Source organism: Panthera pardus, unplaced genomic scaffold, assembly GCF_024362965.1.
Source record: "Panthera pardus isolate Hobbes unplaced genomic scaffold, ASM2436296v1 HiC_scaffold_328, whole genome shotgun sequence".
Classification (NCBI taxonomy): domain Eukaryota; kingdom Metazoa; phylum Chordata; class Mammalia; order Carnivora; family Felidae; genus Panthera; species Panthera pardus.
Genome location: NW_026526908.1, coordinates 995749 through 1013091, shown reverse-complemented (window position 1 = coordinate 1013091; position 17343 = coordinate 995749).

Below are 17343 nucleotides of genomic sequence, written 5' to 3'. Positions count from 1 at the left end.
GAGCCCAGGGCCTCCAGGTCCTGAGTCACTTCCCATGGCTGACTGGACTCCCCTTGCCTGAAATGCACAGGCACACTCTGAGGATGCACGCCATGTCTGAGGGTAGTCTCTCTGTCTCCTTGAGTTCCCTGTGCATGATGGGGCACCCCTTGTTGAAAAACACATGTACTCCACTTTCCTGAATGGCACAGGAGCTCCCTATCCTGAAGCTGCGCCCCATGCCTGAAAAAGCTCCCAGTGCCTGAAGGCAAGCCTCATGCCTCAAGGGGCTCCCCTTGACTCAAGGGCACAAGTACTCCCTGAAGTCTTGCCCCATGCCTGACTGCACACCCCTTGCCTGAGGGCGCCCTGTGCCTGATGGCGAGCACAGTGCCTGATGGCGCACCCTGTGCCTGAAGAGCACAGAGGCTCCCCTTGCCTGAAGTCGCCCACTGTGCATGAAGCATCTCCCTGTACCTGAAGTTGCTCCAAGTGCCTGAAGACAAGCCCCATGGTTGAAGGTGTGCCCCGTGCCTCAAAATGCTCCGTGTGCCTGAAGCCGCTCCCTGTACCTGAGAGAAAGGGGTCACAGAATCCCAAACAGCCTCCAGACCCTGTGGTCTCAGCTCAGAAACTCCCAGGATAGGTCCGAGGCATGCGAGACACAGAATCCGTAGCAGCCCCTGCGAGCCCCGGGCCTCCAGGTCCTGAGTCAATTTCCATGGCTGACGGCACATCCCGTCAGGTAGATGAATCCGCTCCCTGTACCTGAGAGAAAGGAGTCACAGAATCCCAAACAGCCTCCTGACCCTGTGGTCTCACCTCAGAAACTCCCGGGGAACTTCCGAGGGATGGGAGGCACAGAATCCCAAGCAGACCCTCCAGGAGCTGTGCAGTGAGCACAAAATCCCAAGCGAGACACAAGCGAGAATGCCAAAAAGCCTCCAGACCCTGTGGTCTCAGCTCAGAAACTCCCGGGATAGGTCCGAGGGATGCGAGACCCAGAATCCCAAGAAGCCCCTGCTAGCCCAGGGCCTCCCTGCCCTGCTGGGCTGTGAGCCCAGGGCCTCCAGGCGCTGCTGGGCTGAGAGCCCAGTGCCTCCAGGCGTTGCTGGGCTGCCAGCCCAGGGCCTCCAGGCTCTGCTGGGCTGCTAGCCCAGGGCCTCCAGGTGCTGCTGGTCTGCTAGCCCAGGGCCTCCAGGTGCTGATGGTCTGCCAGCCCAGGGCCTGTACGTGCTGCTGGGTTGCGAGCCCAGGGCCTCCATGTGCTGATGTTCTGTGAGCACAGGGGCTCCAGGCGCTGCTGGGCTGCGAGCCCAGGGCCTCCAGGCGCTGCTGGGCTCCGATCCCAGGGCCTCCAGGCGCTGGGCTCGCAGCCCAGGTCCTCCAGGCACTGGGCTCGCTGCCCTGGGCCTGCAGGCCCTGGGCTCGCAGGCCAGAGCCGCTAGGCACAGGGCTCGTAGCCCAGGCCCTCCATGCGCTGGGCTTCTAGCCCAGGCCCTCCATGTGCTGGGCTTGCAGCCCAGGGCCTCCATGTGCTGGGCTGAGAGCCCACGGCCTCCAGGAGCTGGGCTGAGAGCCCACGGCCTCCAGGCGTTGGGCTGCGAGCCCAGGGCCTCCAGGTCCTGAGTCACTTCCCATGGCTGACTGCACTCCCCTTGCCTGAAATGCACAGGCACACTCTGAGGATGCACGCCATGTCTGAGGGTAGTCTCTCTGTCTCCTTGAGTTCCCTGTGCATGATGGGGCACCCCTTGTTGAAAAACACATGTACTCCACTTTCCTGAATGGCACAGGAGCTCCCCATCCTGAAGCTGCGCCCCATGCCTGAAAAAGCTCCCAGTGCCTGAAGGCAAGCCTCATCCTCAAGGGGCTCCCCTTGCCTCAAGGGCACAAGAACTCCCTGAAGACTTGCCCCATGCCTGACTTCACATCCCTTGCCTGAGGGCGCCCTGTGCCTGATGGCGAGCACAGTGCCTGATGGCGCACCCTGTGCCTGAAGAGCACAGAGGCTCCCCTTGCCTGAAGTCGCCCACTGTGCATGAAGCATCTCCCTGTACCTGAAGTTGCTCCAAGTGCCTGAAGACAAGCCCCATGGTTGAAGGTGTGCCCCGTGCCTCAAAATGCTCCGTGTGCCTGAAGCCTCTCCCTGTACCTGAGAGAAAGGGGTCACAGAATCCCAAACAGCCTCCAGACCCTGTGGTCTCAGCTCAGAAACTCCCGTGGAAGGTCCGAGGGATGGGAGACACAGAATCCCAAGCAGCCACTCCAGGGGCTGTGCAGCGAGCACAAAATCCCAAGTGAGACACAAGCAAGAATCCCAAACAGCCTCCAGACCCTGTGGTCTCAGCTCAGTAACTCCCGGGATAGGTCCGAGGGATGCGAGACACAGAATCTGTAGCAGCCCCTGCGAACCCTGGGCCTCCAGGCCTGGAGCTCGCAGCCCAGGGCCTCCAGGTCCTGAGTCCCTTACCATGGCTGACAGCACTCCCCGTGACTGGGTTCACTGCAGGCTGCCGTGCGGCGGGAACTGGGTTCACTGGATGGTGCAGTGCTGCGGTCACTGCGTGAACAGGAGGGTGCAGTGCACTCTGTACTAGCTGCACTGGAAGCTACATTGTCGTGGGCACTGGGTTCACTGGAGGGTTCAGGGCCTGGCGGTCAGGCTTCACTGGAGGCTGCAGTGCTGCGGGCACTGGGTTCACTGGGGGCTGTAGTACCGCGGGCACTGGGTTCACTGCAGGCTGCAGTGTACCAGTCACTGAGATGAGTGGAGGCTGAAGTGATGCGGACATTGGGTTCACTTGATCTGTAGTGCCGCGGGCACTGGGTTCAAGGCTGGCTGCAGTGCCATGGGCACTGGGGTCACTGGAGGGTGCAGTGCCACGGGCACTGGAGGGTGCAGTGCCACGGTCACTGGAGGGTGCAGTGTCGCGGGAAGTGGGTTCACTGGAGGCTGCAGATCCGCAGGCAGTGGGTTCACAGCAGCCTGCAGTGCCACAGGCACTGTGTTCACTGGAGGGTGCAGTGCCGCCGGCCCTTGGTTCACTGGAGTGTGCAGTGCCACGGGCTCTAGGTTCACTGCAGGTTAAATGGCCGCGGGCACTTTGTTCACTGGAGGCTGCAGTGCCGCGGGCAGTGGGTTCACTGTTGGCTGCAGTGCAGTGGGAACTGGGTTCACTGGAGGGTGCAGTGCCATGAGATTTAGGTTCCCTGGATTGTGCAGTGCTGTGGGCTCTGGGTTCACTGCTGGATGCATTGCCATGGGAACTTTATTCACTGGAGGCTGCAGTGTTGTGGGCACCGGTTCACTGCACGGTTCAGTGCCAGGGGAACTGGGTTCACTGGAGGCTGGAGTGCTTAGGGCACTTGGTTCACTGGAGGGTGAAGTGCCCCATGCATTGCGTTCACTGGAGGGTGCAGTGCAGCGGGCGCTGCCTTCCCTGGAAGTTGCAGTGCCGCGGGCAGTGGGATCACTGGAGGCTGCAGTGCCATGGGAACTGGGTTCACTGAAGGGTGCAGTGCCGCGGGCACTCGGTTCACTGCAGGCTGCAGTGCCACGGGCACTGGGTTCACTGAAGGGTGCAGTGCGGCAGGCACTGCCTTCACTGGAGGGTGCAGCGCCGTGGACAGTGGGTTCACTGGAGGCTGCTCTGAAGTGGGAACTGGCTTCACATGAGGGTGCAGTGAACGGGCACTGGAGTCACTGCAGGCTGCATTGCACCGGTCACTGAGATAACTGGAAGCGGCAGTGCTGCGGGCACGGGGGTCACTGGAGGATGCAGTGCGTCAGGCACTGCCTTCACTGGAAGCTTCAGTGTCGCGGGCAGTGTGTTCACTGGAGGCTGCAGTGCAGAGGCCACTGGGTTCACTGCACGCTGCAGTGCCTCAGGCGCTTGGTTCACGGCTGACTGCTGTGTCGCGGGCACAGCGTTCACTCGAGTGTGCAGTGTCGCGGGCACTGGGCTCCCTGGAGGCCGCAGTGCCGCGGGCACTGGGTTCATTGGAGTCTGCAGTGACGTGGGCACTGTGGTCCCTGGACGCTCCAGGGCCGCGGTCCCTCGGGTCACCGGAAGCTCCAGTCCCGCGGTCGCTGGGGCGTCCTGTGCCCCGGTACGGCTGGCACTGGAGCCTGGATGGGCTGCTTGGGATTCTGAGTCTCCCTGTCTGTTTTTCCCCAGGGGTCTCTGGTTGGAGCACAGAGCTGGAGGCTGCATGGGATTGTGTGTCTCCCTCTGTCTCTCTCTTTCCCCAGGAGTTTCTGTGCCGAGACCACAGAGCCTGGAGGCTGCTTGGAATTCTGTGTCTCCCTCTCTCTGTCCTTCCCCTCCAGTTCCTCCAGGAACTGGGATTGCGGACGTCAGGCACTGGGAGTGACGTCAGGAGTGACTTCAGTCCCTGGGGGTGACTTCGGGAGTGACTTCCGTCCGTGGGAGTGACTTCGAGTGGGACTTCCGTCACTGTGTGTGTCTTTGCGAGGGACTTCCGTCACTAGGAGTGACTTCAGTCATTGGGAGTGACTGACTTCAGTCCCTGGGCATGCCCTCGGGCCCTGAGCGTGCCTGTGCCCTTCAGGCGGGGGGCTAGACTTCAGGCACAGGGTGAGAATTCACGCATGGGGCAAGCCTTCGGGCATGGGGCATGCCTTCAGGCCAGGGGCGTGCCTTCATGCCCTGGGCGGGGCTTCATGCATGGGGCAAGGCTTCAGGCACAGGGCTTTCCTGCAGGCAAGGGGCTTTAGTACAGACACGTGGAGCTGTTTCAGGCAAGAGGCACGCCTTCAGGAACAGGAGCCCCTTCGGGCACATGGAGCGTTTTCCAGCACGGGGCGCACCTTCAACCATGGAGCTTGTCTTCAGGCCCTGGGAGCACCTCCAGGTACAGTGAGCGGCTTCATGCACGGGGTGCGACTTCAGGCACGGGGAGCCCCTGTGCTCTTCGGGCACAGGGCGCGTCATCAGGCACTGGGCTCGCCCTCAGGCGCAGGGCGCCCTCAGGCAAGGGGTGCGCCGTCACCCACGGGGTGCGCCCTCAGAGAGCGCTTGTGCCTTCAGGCAAAGGGAATGCCTTCAGGAATGGGGAGCGCATTCAGGCACGGGGAGTGCCTTCAGGCATGGTGAGTGGCTTCAGGAACTGGAGGCTCTGTGCTGCGAGCACAGAGCCTGGAGGGGCTGCTTGGGATTCTGTGCCTCCCTCTCTGTCCTTCCCCAGGAGGCTCCGTGGTGAGAGCACAGAGCCTGGGGGCTGCATGGGATTCTGTGTCTCCCTCTGTCTCTGTCTTTCCCCGGGAGTTTCCGTGCCGAGACCACAGAGCCTGGAGGCGCTGCTTGGAATTCTGCGTCTCGCTCTCTCGGTCCTTCCCCTGCAATTCCTTCAGGCACTGCGAGTGCCGACTTCAGGCACTGGCAGTGAAGACTTCAGGCACTGGGAGTGGGAGTGACGACTGCAGTCACTAGGAGTCACTTCAGACACCGAGTGTGACATTTCCTTCCGTCACTGGGAGTAACGATGACCTCAGCAGCTGGATCAGCAGCTGGGAGTGGCTTTGACTTCAGTCCCTGGGAATGACTTCGGGAGTGACTTCCGTCACTGGGAGAGGGACTTCGAGAGGGACTTCCGTCACTGGTTGTGAATTCGGGAGTGACTTGCGTCACTGGGAGTGACATCAGGAGTGACTTCTGTCACGAGGAGTGACTTTGGGAGAGGCTTCCCTCACTTGGGAGTGACATAGCGAGTGACTTTCGTCACTGGGAGTGACATCGGGAGGAGAGGCTTCTGTCGCTTGGAAGGACTTTGGGAGTAACTTCCTTCACTGGGAGTGACTTTGACTTCAGTCACTTGGAGTGACTTTGGGAGTGACTTCGTTCGCTGGGCATGACTCAGTCATCGGGGGTGACCGACTTCAGTCGCTGGGCATGCCCTCAGGCACTGGGCATGCCCGTGCAATTCAGGCACGGGGCGTGCCTTCAGGCGAGGGGTGTGCCTTCAGGCACCAGGCGGGGCTTCACGCACGGGGCAAGGCTTCGGGCACGGGGCTCGCCTTCATGCAAGAGGCTTGAGTACAGGCACGTGGAGCTGTTTCAGGCAAGAGGCGTGCCTTCAGGAACAGGGAGCGGCTTCGGGCCCAGGGAACATTTTCAGGCACGGTGCACGCCTTCAACCATGGGGCTTGTCTTCGGGCACTGGGAGCACCTTCAGGTACAGTGAGCGGCTTCGTGCACAGGGCACGACTTCAGGCACGCGGAGCCTCTGTGCTCTTCGGGCACAGGGCGAGACGTCGGGCACTGGGCTCGCCATCAGGCACACGGCACCCTCAGGGGAGGGGTGCACCGGCAGGCATGGCGCAAGCCTTCAGGGAGTCCCGGTGCCCTTGAGTCAAGGGGAGCGCCTTCAGGCATGGGGCTTGCCTCCAGGCACTGGGAGCTTCTTCAGGCATGGGGTGAGTCTTCAGGCACGGGGAGCTCCTGTGCAATTCGGGCAAGGGGAGCACATATGCCTTTCACCAAGGGATGCCCCGTCATGCACAGGGAACTCAAGGAGACACAGAGAATGCCCTCAGGCAGGGGTGCAGCTTCAGAGATTACCCATGCCATTCAGGCAATGGGAGTGACTACAGGCACCGGGAGTGCATTCAGGCACGGGGAGGGCCTTCAGGCACGGTGAGTGGCTTCAAGAGCTTGAGGGTATGGGCCGAGGGCACTGGGGTACCGGTGGCTGCAGTGCCATGGTCACCGGGGCACTGGAGGCTGCGGTGCCGAAGGCACTGTGTTCACTGTACGGTGCACTGCCGCGGTCACTGGATTCACTGCAGACTGCAGTGTCACAGGCACTGGGTTCACTGCAGGATGCAGTGCCGCTGGCACTGTGTTCACTGGAGGGTGCAGTGCCGCGGGAACTGAGTTCACTGGAGGTTGCAGTGCCGCGGTCACTGGGTTCACTGCAGACTGCAGTGCTGCTGGCACTGGGTTCACTGGAGGGTGCAGTGCCGCTGGCACTGGTTTCACTGGAGGGTGCAGTGCCGCGGGCACTGGATTCACTGCAGATTCCAGTGCCGCTGGCACTGGGTTCACTGGAGGGTGCAGTGCCACGGACACTGGGTTCACAGGAGGGTGCAATGCCGCGGTCACTGGGTTCGCTGCATGCTGCAGTGCCACTGGCACTGGCTTCACTGCATGCTGCAGTGCCGCTGGCACTGGATTCACTGCATGCTGCAGTGCCGCTGGCACTGGGTTCACTGGAGGGTGCAGTGCCGCGGACACTGGGTTCACTGCAGACTGCAGTGCTGCTGGCACTGGGTTCACTGGAGGGTGCAGTGCCGCTGGCAATAGGTTCACTAGAGCGTGCAGTGCCGCTGGCACTGGGTTCACTGGAAGGTGCAGTGCCAGGGGCACTGGATTCACTGCAGACTCCAGTGCCACTGGCACTGGATTCACTGCTAGCTGCAGTGCCCCTGGCACTGGATTCACTGCATGCTGCAGTGCCGCTGGCACTGGGTTCACTGGAGGGTGCAGTGCCGCGGACACTGGGTTCACTGCAGACTGCAGTGCTGCTGGCACTGGGTTCAGTGGAGGGTGCAGTGCCGCGAGCACTTGCTTCACTGGAGGGTGCAGTGCCATTGGCACTGGATTCACTGCATGCTGCAGTGCCACTGGCACTGGATTCACTGCATGCTGCTGTGCCACTGGCACTGGATTCACTGCATGCTGCAGTGCCCCTGGCACTGGATTCACTGCATGCTGCAGTGCTGCTGGCAATGGGTTCACTAGAGCGTGCAGCGCCGCTGGCACTGGGTTCACTGGAGGGTGCAGTGCCAGGGGCACTGGATTCACTGCAGACTCCAGTGCCACTGGCACTGGATTCACTGCTAGCTGCAGTGCCCCTGGCACTGGATTCACTGCATGCTGCAGTGCCGCTGGCACTGGGTTCACTGGAGGGTGCAGTGCCGCGGACACTGTGTTCACTGGAGGGTGCAGTGCCGCGGACACTGTGTTCACTGGAGGGTGTAGTGCCCCGGGCACTGGGTTCACTGCAGACTCCAGTGCCACTGGCACTGGATTCACTGCATGCTGCAGTGCCGCTGGCACTGGATTCACTGGAGGGTGCAGTGCCGCGGGCACTGGATTCCCTGCAGACTCCAGTGCCACTGGCACTGGATTCACTGCATGCTGCAGTGCCACTGGCGCTGGATTCACTGCAGGCTGCAGTGCCCCTGGCGCTGGATTCACTGCATGCTGCAGTGCCGCTGGCACTGGATTCACTGGAGGGTGCAGTGCCGCGGGCACTGGGTTCGCTGGAGGGTGCCGTGCCTCGGGCACTGGTTTCGCTGCAGACTGCAGTGCAACGGGCACTGGGTTCCCTGGTGGGTGCAGTGCCGCAGGCACTGGGTTCACTGGACGCTGCAGTGCCTTGGGCACTTGGTTCACTCGAATTTGCAGTGCCGCTGGCACTGGATTCACTGGAGGGTGCAGTGCCACGGGCACTGGATTCCCTGCAGACTCCAGTGCCACTGGCACTGGATTCACTGCATGCTGCAGTGCCACTGGCACTGGATTCACTGCAGGCTGCAGTGCCCCTGGCACTGGATTCACTGCATGCTGCAGTGCCGCTGGCACTGGATTCACTGGAGGGTGCAGTGCCGCGGGCACTGGGTTCTCTGGAGGGTGCCGTGCCTCGGGCACTGGTTTCGCTGCAGACTGCAGTGCAACGGGCACTGGGTTCCCTAGTGGGTGCAGTGCCGCGGGCACTGGGTTCACTGGACGCTGCAGTGCCTTGGGCACTGGGTTCACTCGAATTTGCAGTGCCGCGGGCACTGGGTTTACTGGAGGGTGCAGTGCCTTGGGCACTGGGTTCGCTGGAGCGTGCAGTGCAACGGCCATGGGTTCACTGGGGGTGAACTGCCGCAGGCACTGCGTTCACTGGAGGGTGCAGTGCATCGGGCACTGCCTTCACTGGAAGCTGCAGTGTCGCGGGCAGTGTGTTCACTGGAGGCTGCAGTGTCGCGGGCACTGGCTTCACTGGAGGGTGCTGTGCCACGTGCACTAGTTTCAGAAGAGGGTTCAGTGCCATGGGCGATGGGTTCACTGGAGGCTGCAGTGCTGCGGGCTCTGGGTTCACTGGAGGGTGCTGTGCCACGTGCACTGGTTTCACAAGAGGGTTCATTGCCATGGGCGATGGGTTCACTGGAGGCTGCAATGCCGTGGACACTGGGTTCCCTGAAATGTGCAGTGCAGGGTGCGCTGACTTCACTGGACAGTGCAGTGCCATGGCCACTGGTTTCACTGCAGGCTGCAGTGCCCTGGGCACTGGGTTCAATGCAGGATGCAGTGTGGCAGGAAATGGGTTCACTGGGTGGTGCAGTGCTGCGGTCACTGCATTAACTGAAGGGTGCAGTGCACTCAGGGCTGGCTTCACTGGAGGCTGAAGTGCCGCGGGCACCGGGTTCACTGCAGGCTGCAGTGCTGCGGGCACGGGGTTCACTGCAGGGTGCATGCCACGAGCACAGCGTTCGCCGCAAACTTTCGTGCCGTCTGCACCAGGCTCACTGGAGGCTACAATGCCGCTGACACTGGGTTCATTGGAGGATGTAGTGCCTCAGGCACTGGGTTCACTGCAGGATGCAGTGCTGTGGGGACTAGGTTCACTGCAGGCTGCTGTCCTTCGGGCACTGGGTTCACTGCAGGCTGCAGTGTGGCGGGAACTGGGTTTAATGGATGGTGCAGTGCTGCGGTCACTGCGTTACCTGGAGAGTGCAGCGCACTCAGGACTGACTTCACTGAAGTCTGCAGTGCAGTGGGAACTGGGTTCAATGCAGGATGCTGTGCCTCGGCCACTGGGTTCACTGCAGGATGTAGTGACGTGTGCACGGTGTTCACTGGAGGCTGCATTGCTGCGGGCAGTGGGTTCACTGGAGCTTGCATTGCTGTGGGCACTGGGTTCACTGGAGGCTGCATACAAGTGGGAACCGGGTTCACTGCATGGTGCAGTGCCACGGGCACTAAGTTCACTGGAAAGTGCAGTGCGGCAGGTACTGCCTTCTCTGGAATCTTCAGTGTCGCGGGCAGTGGGTTCACTGGAGGCTGCATTGCCACAGGCACTGGGTTCACTGAAGGATGCATTGCCGCAGGTACTTGTTCACTGGAGGGTGCCGTGCCTCGGGCAGTGGGTTCACTGGAGGCAGCAGTACCTCGGTCAGTGGGTTCCCTGGAGGATGCAATCCAGCGGGCACGTGATTCACTTGAGGCTCCAGTGTCGCGGGCCTTGGGTTCATTTGAGGCTGCAGTGCCGTGGGCACTGGGTTCCCTGCAGGCTGCAGTGTCTCGGGCACTGGGTTCACTGTAGTGTGCTGTGCCACAGACACTGTGTTTCCTGGAGGGGGCAGTGTCGCAGACAGTGGGTCACTGGAGGCTGCAGTGCCGCAGGCAGTGGGTTCACAGCAGGCTCCAGTGCCACGGACACTCGGTTCACTGGATGGTGCAGTGCCACGGGAACTGGGTTCACTGTAGTGTGCAGTGCCGCGGGCTCTGGGTTCACTGCAGGATGTATTGCCACGGTCAGTTTGTTCACTGGAGCCTGCAGTGTTGTGGGCACTGGGTTCACTGCACGCTGCAGTGCCAGGGGAACTGGTTTCACTGGAGGCTGCAGTGCTAGGGCGCTTGGTTCACTGGAGGGTGAAGTGTCGCAGGCACTGCGTTCACTGCAGGGTGCAGTGCAGCGGGCGCTGCCTTCACTGGAAGTTGCAGTGCCTCGGGCAGGGGGTTCACTGGAGGCTGCAGTGCAGTGGGAACTGGGTTCCCTGGTGGGTGCAGTGCCACGGGCACTGGGTTCACTGCAGGCTGTAGTGCACCGGTCACTGAGATAACTGGAAGCTGCAGTGCTGCGGGCATTGGGTTCACTGCGGGCTGCAGTGCACGGGTCACTGACAGTGCCGCGGGCGGTGTGTTTACTGGAGGCTGCAGTGCTGCAGGCCCTGGGTTCACCGCAGGCTGCAGAGAAGCGGAAACTGGGTTCACTTCATGGTGCAGTGCTGTGGGCACTGGGTTCACTTGAGGGTGCAGTGCAGCAGGCACTGGCTTTACTGGAGGGTGCAGTGCTGGGGACACTGGCTTCACTGGAAGGTAGAGTCGGCAGACCTTGGGTTCACTGCAGGCTGCAGTCCCGCGGGCACAGGGTTCACTTGAGTGTGTAGTGCCGCGGGCTGGGTTCACTTCAGGATGCATTGCTGCGGTCACTGTGTTCACTGGAGGATGCAGTGCATCTGGCAGTGGGTTCACTGGAGGCTGCAGTGCCTCGAGCACTGGGTTCACTGGAGGCTGCCATACCGCAGGAACTAGGTGCCCTGCAGGATGCCATTCCGCGGGCACTGTGTTCATTGGAGGCTCCAGTGTTGCGGGCACTGTGTTCACTGGAGGATGCAGTACTGCGGGCACTAGGTTCACTGGAGGATGCAGTGCCACAACGGGGTTCACAGGAGGCTGCAGTGCCGCGGATGCTGCGTTCACTGGAGGATGCAGTGCCGCGGGCACTGGGTGCATTACAGGCTGCAGTGGCCCGTGCACTGGGTTCACTGCAGGATGCGTTGCTGTGGGCACTTTGTTCACTGGAGGCTGCAGTGCTGTGGGCACTGGGTTCACTGGAGGGTCCAGTGCAGCAGGCGTTGTCTTCACTGGAAGCTGCAGGACCGCGGGCAGTGGGTTCACTGGATGATTCAGTGCCACGGGCACTGGGTTCACTAGATGCTCCAGTGCCTCTGGCAATGGGTTCACTGGAGAATCCAGTGCTGTGGCCCTGCTTTCACTGGAGGATGCAGCACCACGGCACTGGGTTCACTGGAGGCTGCAATGCTGTTGGCAGTGGGTTCACTGGAGGCTGCAGTGCTGCGGGCAGTGGGTTCACTGGAGGCTCCAGTGCCTCGTGTGCTGGGTTCACTGGATGATGCAGTTCTGCAGGCACTGTGTTCACTGGAAGATGCAACTCCGTGGGCATTGGTTTCACTGGAGGCTGCATGCCTCGTGCTGAGGGTTCACTGTTAGCAGCAGTGGTGGCGCAGTGGGTGTCCTGCAAGAAGTGCTTCGGGGAGTGGATTCACTGTAAGCTTCATTGCGTTGGACAGTGGGTTCATTTGAGGCGGCAGGGCCTCAGGCACTGGGCACACTGGAGGATCCATTGCCGCGGGCATTGGGTTCACTGGAGGATGCAGTGTCGAGGGCACTGGGTTCACTGGAGGCTGCAGTGCCACCGGCAGTGTGTTCACTGGATCTCCAGTGCTGCGGGTCCTGGTTTCACTGGAGGATGCAGTGCCGCTGGCATTGGGTTCACTGGAGGATGCATTGTCAAGGGCACTGTTTTCACTGGAGGCACCAGTGCCACGAGCACTACGTTCACTGGAGGAGGCTATGTCGCAGTCACTGGGTTCACTGGAAGCTGCCGTGTCGCGGTCACTTGGTTCACTGGAGGCTCCAGTGCCGCGGGCACTGGGTTCACTGGATGATGCAGTGCCGCAGGCACTGTGTTCACTGGAGGATGCACTGTCGCGGGCCCTGGGTTCACTGGAGGCTCCACTGCCGCGGGCACTAGGTTCACTGGATGATGCAGTGCCGCAGGCACTGTGTTCACTGGAGGATGCACTGTCGCGGGCCCTGGGTTCACTGGAGGCTCCACTGCCGCGGGCACTAGGTTCACTGGATGATGCAGTGTCGCGGGCCTTGTTTTCACTGGAGTGCCGACATCAGGCACTGAGATTGACGACTGCAGTCACTCGGAGTAACCGCAGACACTGAGTGTGTCTTTGACTTCAGTCACTGGGAGTGACTATGACATCAGTCACTGCGAGTAACTTGACTTCAGTCAGTGGGAGTGACGTCAGGATTGACTTCAATCACTGGGAGATACTTCGAGAGTGACTTCGGTCAGTGGGAGTGACTTCAGTCATTGGGGGTGAGTGACTTCAGTCACTGGGCATGACCTCAGGCACTAGGCATGCCTGTGCCCTTCAGGCAGGGGGCTAGCCTTCAGGCACAGGGTGAGAATTCAGGCATGGGGCGTGCCTTCAGGCAAGGGGCGTGCCTTCAGGCACTGGGTGGGGCTTCATGCATGGGGCAAGGCTTCAGGCACGGGGCTTGCTTTCAGGTGCGTGGCTTGCCTTCAGGCACGGAGCTTGTCTTCAGGCACGGGGAGTGCCTTCAGTTATGGGGAGCCACTTCCGGCATGGGGTGTGCCTTCAGGTACTGGGAGCGTCTGTGCCCTTCAGGACACTTTCCATGGAAAGTAATGCTGCACCACTTCTGGCCCCACATGTGTGTGGTCATATCAGATTTAGGAATTTTGTCCTCATCGAGAGAGAGAGAGAGTCTTAGCTAGTGTTTGGGTTTGGGCCAGGGACTTAGATAGGGCTGAATGGACAGAAGACCCATGATCACCCTGGAAGGCTGAAGTGAGGGCCCATGCACTAATGTGTGTAAGGTTTAGGATTATGGTAAGAGTTGGTGTGAACTTTAGGTTGAGGGGTATGGTGTGGGTCAAGGTTACTGTTAAGTTTAGGTCCCAGGAGGTTCTAGGCAGTGAACTCCTAGCAGTGCAGTGGTCTCCACATAGGGTTGAATGGAGACTGCATGAAAGCCTCTAGTTCAGGCTTCGTCTTTCCATGCCAGAGCCAGCCTCCCGTGTGTGCCACTCTTCTTTTGGGCCTTAGCACCCTCCTTGTGCAACTCCATGCCGGCAGTGGAATTGACATGATGATGTTCCAATTCCATACCGAATAATACTTCAGGGGTCTGGGCCCTATGGGCGTGTTGTTCTCAGAATTCGCAACTCGATCCTCATTGGGAGAGAGCCATCTCTAGGGTTAGGGTATGTTCCAGCAACATAAGCACGGCTGAGGCGACACCAGTCCCTTGAGCTACATGGAGGTCTGAATAGGGCACATGCACAGGTGCAGGTCAGATGTAGGGTTACGGTTAGAGTTGGTGAGGTTGGTGTCTATAGTTATGTTCATTGTTATAGTTCTGTTCATAGTTATGTTCATGGTGAGGTTGGTGTGTATAGTTATGTTCATTATTGGGTTTGGGGTTAAGTCCTAGGTGGCTCCAAGCGATAAACCAACAGCAATGCAGTGAGCTTCCCGGAGGGCTCAGTGGAGGGCATATTGCAGGTTGTCCATCATGCTTAGTCTTTGTTTGCCAGGGCAAGCCTCCATCGTGGGCCATTCTTTGATTGAGCCTCAGCAACCACTTCTGCGGCAACATCTGGGCTTTGGATATTACATGGTGATATTCCACATTTCACACCGAGTAATAGTCCTCCTCCTCTGGACTCCATGTGTGTGGTATCCTCAGACAAAAGAATTGAGTCACCATCAGGAGAGAGCCTTAGTTTGAGTTAGGGTTTGCTTCAGGGCCATAAGCAGCGCTGAAGCAACACTACTCACATTATCTACATGGGGTGTTGGATGAGGGACCATGCACACGTGAGGGTCTGGTGTAGGATTAGTGTTAGAGTTGGAGTGAGGTTTAGGTTGAGGAGTACTGCGAGGGTCACAGTTAGGGTTAGGGTCCAGGAGGCCCTAGGTGCTGAAACCCAAGCAGTGCAGTGATCACCCTGGAAGGCTGAGGGAGGTCGCATTGGAGGGTGCCGGCCAGGCTTAGTCTTTAAGGGCTAGGGCCAGCCTCGGATATGGACCACACTTTGGTTGGGCTTCAGCCACCCCCTTGTGCAGCTCCCTCTGGGCTTTGGAAATTACCTGTCGATGTTCCATGTTCCATGCGAGTAACGCTGCAGTGCTTCTGGGCCCCATATGCATGGTGACTGAGACTTAGGAATTTGTTCCTCAATGAGAGAGAGCCATTACTAGGGTTAGGTATCGGCCCAGGGATGTAGATAGGTCCAAATCCACATGCGTCCGTGATCGTTCTGGAGGACTCCATAGGGCCCATGCTTGGGTGCGGGTCATGTGTAGGGTTAGCGTTAGAGTTGGTGTGAAGTTTAGGTTGAGGTGTACGGTGAGGGTCAAGTTTAGTGTTAGTGTTAGGTCCCAGGAGGTTCCAGGCAGTGAACGCCTAGCAGTGCAGTGGTCTCCACAGAGGGCTGAGTGGAAGCTGCATGGAAGTCTACAGTTCAGACTAAGTCTTTGCGTGCCAGGGAAGCATCCTATGTGTGACACTCTTAAGTTGGGCCTCGGCAACCTCCTTGTGCAGCTCCATCCCAGCAGTGCAAATGAGATGATGATGTTCCAATTCTACACTGAAGAATACTGCAGGGGTTTGGACCCTATGTGCATGGTGTTCTCAGAGTTAGGAACTGGATCCCCTTTGGGGGAGAGCCATAGCTAGGGTCAGGATTCGGTCCAGGGACATAAGCAGGGCCGAAGCAACACCAGTCCCATTATCTAGATGGAGGGCTGAATGAGCACCCATGCAGGGGTGCAGGTCAGGTGTAGTGTTACCTTTAGAGTTGGGGTGAGGTTGAGGATGATGTGTATGGTTCTGGACAATATGATGGTTAGGTTTTGTCCTGGGTCTTCCAGAACCTGAAGCACCAGCAGTGCTGGTCTTCCTGTAGGGTTCAGTGGTGAGCACATGGGAGGGTGTAGGTCATGCTTAGTCTTTGAGAGCCAGGGTGGGCCTCCTTTGTGGGCCACACTTTGGTTGAGCCTCAGGAACCGCTTCTGAAGCAACATCTGGGCTTTGGATATTACATGGTGATATTCCACATTCCATGCCGAGGAATCTGCCTCTTCTTCTGGAAGGCAGGTATCCTCAGAGTTAAGAATCGGGTCACCATCTGGAGAGAGCTTTAGATAGAGTTGGGTTTCAGACCAGGGCCATGAGGAGGGCCAAAGCTACCCCATTCCACTTACCTCCATGGTGTGATGAATGGTTGCCAGTGTGCAGGTGAAGGTCAGTTGTAGGGTTAGCGTTAGTGTAAGAATGAGTTTGAGGTTCAGGGTATGGTGAGGGTCACGGTTAGTGTTAGGGTTAGGGCCCAAGAAATTCCAGGCGGTGAACCCCTAGCATCACAGTGGTCTCCACGGAAGGCTGAGTGGTGGCTGCACGGGAGCCTTCAGTTCAGACTTATTCTTTGTGTTTCAAGGCCAGCCTCCCGTGTGTGCCACTATTCATTGGGTCTCAGTAGCCTCCTGGGGCAGCTCCATCCCAGCAGTGGAAATGAAATGATCATGTTCCAATTCCATACCGAATAATACTGCAGCGGTTTGACCTATATGCATGGTGTTTCAGAATTAGGACCTGGATATCCATTGGGAGAGAACCACGGATAGGGTGAGGTTCTGTCCAGGGACATAAGCAGGGCTGAAGAGACACCGGTCCCATTATCTCCATGAGAGCCTGTATGAGGACCAATGCACAGGTGAGGGTCAGGTGTAGGGTTAGCATTAACGTTGGGGTGACGTATAGGTTGAGTAGTATGGGGAGGGTCATGGTTTGGGTTAGGGCTAGGTTCCAGGAGGCCCAAGGTGCTGAATCCAAGGCAGTGCAGTTGTTTCCCTGGGGGACCCAGAGGAGTGTGCATGGGAGGGTGCCTGTCATGCTTATTCTTTGGGTGCCAAGGCCAGCTTCTTGTGTGGGCCACTCTTCGGTTGGTCCTCAGCAACCCCCTTGTGCAGGTCCCTCTGGGCTTTGGAAATGGTATGGTGATGTTCCCCGTTCCATGCCAAGTAAGCCTGCACCGCATCTGGGCCCCATGTACGTGGTTTTCTCCGAGTTAGGAATTGGGTCCCCATTGGGAATGAGCCATAGCTAGGGCAAGCGTTTGATCCAGGGACGGGACGTAAGCAAGACTGAAGAAACAACAATCCCTTTACCTCCATGGAGGGCTGAGTGAGGGCTCATGCACGGATGCAGGTCACGTGTAGGGTTAGCGTTAGACTTAGGGTGAGGTTCCGATTGAGGAGTATGGAGTGGGTCATGATTAGGGTGAGAGATAGCTCCAAGGAGTCCCCAGGTGATGAACTCCATGCAGTGCAGTGGTCTCCTGGGAGGGCTCAGTGGAGGGCACATGGGAGGGTTCTGGTCAGGTTTAGTCTTTGGTTACCAGTGCCAGCCTTGCATGTGTGCCACTTTTGGGCCTCAGCAAGCACTTTGGCACCTCCCTCTGGTATTTGGACATGACATGGTGGTGGTCCATGCTCCATGTGGAGTAATCCTGCACTGCTTCTGGGCCACAGGTGCGTGATATTCTCTGCATTAGGAATTGGATCCCCATCGGGATAGAGAAATAGGTAGGATTACAGTTAGATCCAGGGACATAAGCAAGGCTGAAGCAACAACAGTCCATTTATCTCCACTGAGTATGAATGAGGGCCATGCGCAGTAGCAGGTCAGGTGTAGGGTTAGTGTTAGAATTGGGGTGAGG